This window comes from Solanum tuberosum, unplaced genomic scaffold, assembly GCF_000226075.1.
Source record: "Solanum tuberosum cultivar DM 1-3 516 R44 unplaced genomic scaffold, SolTub_3.0 scf00108, whole genome shotgun sequence".
In the NCBI taxonomy this organism is placed as follows: Eukaryota; Viridiplantae; Streptophyta; class Magnoliopsida; order Solanales; family Solanaceae; genus Solanum; species Solanum tuberosum.
In genome coordinates, this window is record NW_006239033.1 from 1,273,416 (window position 1) to 1,281,575 (window position 8,160).

The following is an 8,160-nucleotide window of genomic DNA, read 5'->3' on the forward strand; positions in this document are numbered from 1 at the left end:
AAGTAAATATAGTAAAAGGGATTGAACAAATTATAAATTATTATCTCTCTCTATATATATATATATCGCTAGTCTTTTATTTTCAAGTGACAATGAATCTGTTAAATGAAAATGTTGCCTTCACCACCCAATGTATTATTGAAAAAATTATATGTTTCTTTTGAGCAATCCAAATGATATCTCAAAGAAAAAATAGAAATACTTTAATCTTGTCCATATTATCAATAATTTAAATGTTTGGGAATAATTCAAACAAATGGGGTAGGTTGTTTTGGTGGGAAGCTGGGGGGGGTATTTTAGCTTTCCACATTTCGTATTTATGAAGAACTTAGTGTTGGAGATATTTACTTATTGTTTACCTTTTTACCTCACTATTTAGTTAAATTGATAAAATTATGGGGTTGGCTTACCTATCGATTGGCAACATAGATGACCATCACGACTTGTAGAATTGGGTCGTGACACATGCTTCCTAAATATTGCAATACTTGTAAACTCCAGGGACATGGTGAAGCAGAATGTAGACAACTCCATCCAGAATTGAGGGTACAAGTTTTGATTAATAATCAAGAAGGATATAAAAGTGATAAAGAAGATAAGGATGCTAGTAACAAAGTTAATGAAAATACAAGAGGGAGGATGAATACTCAAATATGGCACCCTACTAACAGGAGGTTCACAATGGAGAAGAACACATGCAAGTTTATAAGTGATACAACTACAGAGGCATCCCCTAAAAATAATAGCATTAATACAAAGAATTCTTATGAGACTCTACGAGATGAGGAGAAAGGGTCAGGGGAGACAGTGGGTCAGAATAATATAGGTCATCGGAGTGAAGGGCAGCACAATGAGGAACCAAAATTACAAGCAGCACAAAGCACAACAAATCAGCCAAGCACACCGCAGTCTTCACAGTCTCTGAAAGGAGAACAACAACAACATGATATCTATTACCAGACCGTACATCAAAGACCTCAGCCTGATGAAATAAGGGAGAATTCAATGTTAGAAGGCAATGACACTAAGAAAGTACCTAATAATGAATTTAGTGATATAGGTGTGGGTCGTGCAGGTGTCAGATCTGGTGAAGATCTTAATCACTCATATGCTGAAATTGAAGGTCATGAGGTAGAGAAAGCTCTTGCGTTGGCTAAATTCCAAGAACCTCTTCAAATGATTGATGTTGATGTTGATGTTGAGCTTGGAAGGGTAGAAAGGTTCCCTCCAAAATCACCTGAGTTATTATTGCTTGAACCAAGTAGTGAGATTAATGCAATTGTTGAAGCTACAGAAAAACATTTAATTTTAGAGAAAAAACAGAATTCTCCTATGCAGGATCTACACAATGTTATTACTCATCAGATTACAGAGGAGGCAGAGGAAGGAGAACTATCTAGTCAGACAGAAGGTGATATTGTGGTGGATAAGGAAGAAGAAAATAATCAGCATAATCTTAATCAGATGTTAAAAAATGCTGATCTATCCCCTCAGACAAATACCAAAGGAAGAAAAGGAAAGACTAAGGCTGACTGTAAGCCTACAAGGATAGTCCCTAAGAGGAGTAGAAAAGCTAACTCTAGGTGAAGATAAAAGCATTATTTTGGAACATACGGTCTGTTAAATCTCAACATTCCTTTCATAGAGACATCACAAATTTTCATTAAGTGCTTTGATGGAACCATTTCAAGCTTCAAGACATATACAATGGTACAAGAGAAAATTAGGCATGCCCTATGCGAATTACAACCAAAATGGGAAGATATGGGTATTTGTTCAAGAACATATTCAGGTGACGGTCTTGGCAAATTCAGAGCAACAGTTAACTCTTTAACTAAAGTTTCAAGATGGACAACAATTGGTTACTACTATTGTTTATGCTAAGTGTGATGCAATTGATAAACTCAATTTGTGGGATGATATTTATCTGCTAAGTCAAAATATGAGACTTCCATGGCTTGTTGCTGGTGACTTTAATGTTATCATGAGTGACGAAGAGAAGATTGGAGGACTTCCTGTCTATCCAAATGAGTATGAAGATTTTGCTTTTTGTATTAATTCATATGAGCTAATTGATATTAATTTTAAAGGAAGTCCTTTTACTTGGTAGAATGGGAGAGCTGATGATGCTTGTATTTTTAAAAGATTGGACAGGCTAGTGATTAATCAAGCTTGTCTTGGTCTTATGGGGTGTGTAGAAATGGAGCACCTAGCTAAAACTGGTTCTGATCATTGCCCTTTGTTATTGTCTTGTGGAGGGCAAAGTGAACAGTTTCTTAGACCTTTCAGGTTTTTGAAATTTTGGGCAGAAAAAGATGATTTCATGGATGTGGTCAAACAAAATTGGATTGCAGTTGATTCTGAAGATATATTTATTAGTTTAAAGCAAAAAATGAGAAAGACCAAGATAGATTTGGCTACATGGAGTAGGACGAGGTTTGGAGATATCTTCAAGCAATTGAAGATAAGGGAGGATATAGTTAGAATCAAAGAGGATCTGTTTGAAGAGCTACCCATCGATGAAAATAGATCTGTTCTCCAAAAGGCTCAGGCTGAGCTTAAGAAATATCTTCACTATGAAGAAGAGTTTTGGAGGCAAAAAGTTGGAATTCTGTGGTTTACAGATGGGGATAGGAATACCAAGCTTTTTTTACAGCTTGGTAAACGGGAGAAGGAAGAGGATGGCAATTAACAAGATTCAAAGAAGAAATGGGACATGGGCTGAGGGTAATGAACAAATAGCACAGGAGGCCATTGCATTCTATCAGGAGCAATTTACAAGGGGTTCTACTGCTTGTGAGATGAACTTAATTGATCATATTCCTTGTTGTATTACTGATGAAGACAATTCATTGTTGAAGGAGTTACCTACGTACTGAAGTTGAAATCAAGAATGTAGTTTTTCAACTCAATAGGGATGGTGCAAGCGGTCCGGATGGGTTCACTGGTCATTTTTACCAATCCTGCTGGGAAATTGTTGGTGGGGATGTTATTAAGGTTGTGCATGCCTTTTTTGGAGGTGCTACTCTTTCAAAACCCATTACTCATACTAATTTGGTCCTATTGCCAAAAAAAGAAAATGTGGTATCTTTTTCTGATCTGAGACCTATTAGTTTAAGTAACTTCTTAAATAAGATTATTTCAAGACTTATCCATGACAGGCTTGAAGGTTTTCTACCTAAGATCATTTCACAGAATCAATCTAGATTTGTGAAAGGAAGATATCACTGAGAACGTGTTGTTTGCCCAGGAGATTATTACTGATATTAGAAAGAGAGGCAAACCTGCAAATGTGGTAATCAAACCTGATATGGACAAAGCGTATGATAGAGTGGACTGGAATTTTCTAGTCAAGGTTCTGGAGAAGATGGGGTTTACTAGTTTGATTATCGACAAGATATGGAGATTGGTCGCTAATAATTGATACTCTGTATTAATTAATGGACAAGCTCAAGGATTTTTTTCATTCAACAAGAGGAGTGAAGCAAGGAGATCCTCTATCTCCAGCTCTTTTCATTTTAACTGCAGAAATTTTATCCAGGTCCCTTACCAATTTATTCCATCATTCTGATTTCAGGGGATTTGGGATGCCTAAGTGGAGTGAAAATATCAATCATCTTGCTTATGCAGATGATACAATTATATTTGTTGATGCTGATAGGATATCTTTACAGATGATCATGAAGTTACTCGATGATTATGAGAAGCAGTCTGGACAAAAGATTAATAAGGAGAAAAGTGTTTTCTTTGTATTTAACAAAGTTGCACATGTTGACATAGCACTGGTTTTGCTAGAAGAAAATTTCCTTTGACATACTTAGGATGTCCGATTGGGCATGCTAGGAAAAGGAAATCTCACTTCTCAAAGCTAATGAAGAAAGTACAGAATAAGTTACAAGCATGGAAAGGAAAGTTGTTATCGTTTGGTGGTAAGGCTGTATTGATAAATAATGTATTGTAAAGCATCCCTATTTATCAGCTTTCAGCTATTATTCCTCCTAAATGTGTTATTCAAGATTTACATAGAATCTTTGCTAAATTTCTATGGAATTTCAAAGAGAATGGAAGAAATAAACATTGGATATCCTGGCCAGATATTTGCTTTCCAAAGAATGAAGGGGGTTTAGGTTTCAAGTCCTTATTTGATGTTGCAAAAGCATTATATGCTAAGTTGTGGTGGATATTCAGAACTAAAAAAACTATGTGGACCAACTTCATGTGGAAAAAGTATTGCAAGAGGCATTGTCCCCAGGTGGTGGAATGGAGAGGGGGATCTCAACTGTGGAAGCATATGTTACTAGCTCGGGATGATATCGATCAACAAATATGGTGGGAACCAAGATGTGGTAACTCCAATATATGGTTTGATAATTGGACCCAATTGGGTGCTCTATATTATTATTTACCTGTGAATTACTCTATTAACATTTATGAGGAGGATGTGTCTCAACTAATGCTTCCGGGAAGGTGGAATGAGGATTTAGTACAACAACTATTTCCAGATGAGGTATGCAATCACATTATCAGAAAAATTGGAGTAGTGGAGGATTCAGAAGAATGGGATAGGTCAAGGTGGATGTTGCAAAGTTCAGGAAAATTTTCAATGAATAGTGCTTGAAATTTTCTTAGAATCCCAGGAACAGTACAAGAGGAGTACAATTGTATATGGGAAAGAGGTATTCCATTTAAAGTTTCATTCTTTATATGGAGACTATGGAAAAAGAGACTTCCTATTGGAGAGTTTCTGGTTAGAGTTGGGATTTCAGATGATGTGAGATGTTGTTGTGATACTCTATCCCATGAAACTTTTGGGCATCTGTTTTTTGTTTGTCCAATAGCTATCAGGTTATGGACTTCTTATGCAGCAGTAGCAGGGTTGCAGGGTCTTTTTTTAAATCTCAAGGACACAATTATTAAATGGTGGAAAACTCAATGTGTTGATAAGCTCAAGCCACTATATAGGGTTGTTCCTGCCTTTATACTATGGCAAATCTGGAAAAGGAGGAACAATCTTAAACATGATTGCCAGATGTCTGTGTATTGTATGGAGATGGAAATTAATAGAAATATTCATTGTCTGGCAATTAGTAGGTATCCCTGGTTGAGAAACCTACCTACTACTTGGCCTAAGATAGTGAAATTTTTTGAATCATAAACACCTATCATTGAACATAATATTGTCCAGTGGAAGTTCCCTAATGAAGGTGTTTATAAATGCAATTCTGATGGTGCTTTGAAAGGGAACCCAGGGCCTAGTGCATGTGCTTTTTGCATTAGGAATAATAGAGGAGAGTTCGTCTATGCTGAATCTAAAGGACTGGGAATTATGTCTAGTTTGGAGGCTAAGACTATTGCATTGAGAAATGCGTTGGAATACTGCATTTTGCATGATTTGTTGCCCGTGATTTTAGAAACAGATTCTCTTATTTTGAAGAAGATACTTGATGGAATTTGGGATGTACCTTGGTACATTGTCATGGAAGTGAAAAAGATTAATAGTTTGAAGGATAGAAAGGAAGTGGAAATTGAGCATACATTCAGGGAAGTCAACATGGTAGCAAACTATTTTACTAATCAATTTTTCTGTTTTGTAGATATATCGGGCATGACGTATGGTTCATTATTAGACGTTTCAAATGAAGGGAGAGCACTACTACACATGGATAGAAATCAAATTCCTAATCTCAGGCTGACAAAATGTCAAAATAGGAATTTCATGGTGTAAGCAGCAGGGTACAACACGCAGATATAAAGCAAGGCAATACATAAACATGGGATATAAGGGCACAAAAAAATCTTTGAAGTAAAAGATAGATATATTCTTACCTGAATGTTCCTACAAGCTATGTTGAGTTAGAAATAGACTGGCCATTTCTTGATCTCAAGTAGTGGTTATTAGCTCAACCTGCTGTGAAATAGAAATGTCAAGAAAGTTTCAGCTCAATATTGTTTATTATGGTTCAAGAGAATGGAGGTGGTTTCTTATCTTTGTGTGGATGGCCATGAATAGCATGGTAGAGTTGAATATGTCTTCTATTAGAATAAATTACATGGCATTCGTGAGACTTGTGAATGTTGAAGGTGAAATTTATCCAAACTCTACCCTCTCATATCTTGGTTCTATAAATACAAGAATAAGCAAGGACTACTCATTCACGCTAGTTTATGGAGGTGAGGTGTAGATGATGAAGAGACAAAGTTTATTGGTCGGAAACACAAAATTTCGTTTCTGGGTTGACGAACAAGCAACAATCGAGGATAAAAAAGTGTTTCATAGATAAATTCATTGATTTCATAGCTAATTAAAGGAAGGCTTACCTTCAACATCAACAGGGATTACTTCCGGCGTCGAACCTACAGTGACTGTTGGGTTTCCGTCTTCAATTTTCCCCCTTTCCCTATTCTACTTTTTATTTGGGTAAATTACAGAAATCACATACTTTTAAGCCAAAATTACAATTTATCCCTTAAAAGTTTATAATTACAGAAATCCCTCAAACGGATACAATAATATAAGCGTTGATACATTAATCTGATGCGCGAGATACATTAATCGTTAAGTAAGATACATTACATTTTATACATGATACACTAATCTGATGTACATTTTATACATGATACACTAATCTGATGCGCGAGATACACTAATCTGATGCGTGAAAATGAGGAATTTTGGAAATTTGTAAAACTTATAGGGGATAATGATAATAAGTAAACTAAAAGGTGGATTTCTGTAATTAATCCTTTTTATTTTTGTTTTTGTTTTGAGACACGAAATTTGGGCTGTAACTTTGTACATATTTCCTTTCCAATAATATGGCCCAAATGGGTTTCTATGTAAAAAAAAATGCAAGATCTATGCATAATTCACAGTATACTTTATGTATCTATCTTACAATCTCAAAAATTTTAAATTTTGTGTGATATCAGATACCATGGCATATATCTGATATAGCTATTTTTCATTTTATTTTTTTTGTATCTAATATATAGCAATGTTATTTATCAGATACATGTATATCTAAGAAGTATCGATATTTGTGTTATATCATATACAAGGGGATGTATTCAATAATTAATCAAAGAAATTCATGTATATTAATCAGAATTACTTACATAACATGTATCTGACCTAATATTAACAACAACCTATATGTCATACTTATTAGTTTAATTTATCTTAATTATCTCATATACAGTTTAAATGAAATATGTTAAACAGTGTATCTGACACAGTTACACCAAACTATATATGATATAATAGAAAATTTGTATCTGAACTACCTTATATCATAATCTATCTTAAACAAGTTAGTAAATGTACTTGGATTAGTTAGGCGGTGCATCTATAATAGTTTCGTATTATGTATCTGAACTACAATCAACTATGCATCTTGATTTAGATAATATTAGAAATAAATGTTGTGACATATCTCATAATAAAATAATGATAGTGACCATTGTTGAACAAAAAAGGTCGAAATTATTCAAGAAGAAGTGTAAAATTTGTTGAATCTCCAAAAAAATAGAAGAATTTTAATTATTTTTAGAAGTTGTGATACGCCAGAATATTTCATAATTGTTACAAGCGTGAATTCCTCCTTAATTTATGGCTATCAATTACAATCCTTAAATAGATAAGCTTAATGATATGTATCTAACTAACCTGGATCCCAAATACATGTATCTAGACAAAACAAATACATGTATCCGCGGTAAAAAATATTTTGATCCTAAATGAAACATAAATTATATTTTAAGACAATTCCCTAAACTTGGGTTACCATTTAGGGAATTGACTCCAATTTATATGACTCACTTTCTTTTTTAGTCAATCTCAAAAATAACAACATATTTTTATATTAAGTAATACTTTAACTTTAAAATGTCCATTGTACCCTTTAGGGGAGTACAAAACCAAACCGAAAACCGAACCAAACCGTATACCGAGTCAAACCAGAAAAAAAACCCGACTAGTGGTTTGGTTTGACTTGGTTCGGTATTGGAAAAAAAAACCCGACTATATTTGGGTTGGTTTGGTTTCAACTAAAAAAAACCAACCCGAGACCAAACCAACCCGACATTATATATATAATTTTAAAATTTTATTTTATACATAAAAATATTTACTTTGATATAATTTTAAAATATTTCTTATAC

General features: G+C 34.3%; 1 long non-coding RNA gene across 3 annotated transcripts; it reads right to left on the reverse strand.

Moving 5' to 3' along the window:
- Positions 1-620: 620 nt before the first annotated feature.
- On the reverse strand, positions 621-6,406 carry LOC102592804 (uncharacterized). Of its 3 annotated transcripts, none has more exons than XR_001473675.1 (4): positions 6,319-6,406; positions 5,827-5,908; positions 1,037-1,288; positions 621-921 (listed from the first exon to the last, which is right to left on the reverse strand). It is a non-coding gene; the product is annotated as an uncharacterized lncRNA (long non-coding RNA). The 3 variants fall into 3 exon arrangements; XR_367441.2 differs by having other exon boundaries at positions 1,037-1,251; positions 5,827-6,120; XR_367440.2 differs by having other exon boundaries at positions 5,827-6,120.
- Positions 6,407-8,160: the final 1,754 nt, after the last annotated feature.